Here is a 1,156-nt window from a genome sequence, read left to right as displayed (position 1 = left end):
AGCCTTCGCGAACCTAAATTATTCATTATATGGAGCAATCCCTGTATACACACCTACCCCCCCTCCCCCCCACACACACATATATGTATAAAGAAAGAAAGAACTTTTCTGTTATTTTATCATTTAACATTTTCTATTTCTAACTAAACATTATTTTGTCATCGTATTGTGATAGTATTTTATTGCGAATTAAATTTGAATTACTCAAATTGCATATTATCTGATTAATCAAATTTATCTAACAAGATTGAATTGTATAATAAATATTATAACTTTCTAAAATATATTCTTGACCGATCTTTGAACGTGTAATTTGATGGCATTATGTTGGCTAATAATGATGATTTTATTTTGTCGACAGTATTTAAAATTAATTTTTTACGAAATTTAGAATTCTTACATTATTATATTTTTTTAGATAGGAGTGGCGACATAAAATTCGAAAAACATATGAAACTCATTACTCAATATCTTGCGAAGAAAAAAGTTTGTAATGAATTTATAATGATCTTGTGTTCTATAGACGATTCATAATCCACGTGACAAGTGAAAGAGAAAGATAAAAACAATGTTATTTCAGTCTTGCAATTTCTTCTTTTGTTTCTATAGAAAGAAGTATTATTGCTTCAATCTCAATCTTTCTTTCTCGCTAGCATAGTTTATGAATCATTTACAATACAGTTTACATTACAGTTTACAATAGCTTTGCTAACTGCAAGAATACTTAGCATGCATTAATAAAAATCTGGCTTGTATTAAAATTCTACACTAAGCAATTTATTAAAACCATTCAAAATTTTGTGATCTTATGTATAGATTTAATTAAATGGATAGTCCGCAATATTTTTTATCCTTTGGCCAAGAATTATAAAAATATAGTTAATACAAATGCATAAATGCCAATTTGCAGGATGTACGTGCATTAAACAATTTTTGTGTACATAAAACAATAGATGTTTTAACCTCATATTTATTATTATTAAGTCATCATCAGTACTCATAAATTTTTAAAGTATATAATAGAACTTAAATATTATTATCAACACAAAAATTACAATGATTAAGTATTGTGATTCGTTAATGCGTGGCGTTATAAAAATCTTTGTCCTATTTAATTTGAATAACATAACTTGTCATGAATTTCTTTTTCTTGTTG

The 1,156-nt window shown here is 26.1% G+C and overlaps 1 protein-coding gene across 1 annotated transcript in view; it reads right to left on the bottom strand.

Moving 5' to 3' along the window:
- LOC108745970 (MD-2-related lipid-recognition protein-like) overlaps positions 1-1,156 on the bottom strand; it is a 4,836-nt gene that overhangs the window by 2,520 nt on the left and 1,160 nt on the right. The window lies entirely within an intron of this gene.

This window comes from Trachymyrmex septentrionalis, unplaced genomic scaffold, assembly GCF_001594115.1.
Source record: "Trachymyrmex septentrionalis isolate Tsep2-gDNA-1 unplaced genomic scaffold, Tsep1.0 scaffold16, whole genome shotgun sequence".
Classification (NCBI taxonomy): Eukaryota; Metazoa; Arthropoda; class Insecta; order Hymenoptera; family Formicidae; genus Trachymyrmex; species Trachymyrmex septentrionalis.
Note: the sequence above shows the minus strand (reverse complement) of the source record. Positions and strands in the feature narration are given on the sequence as shown.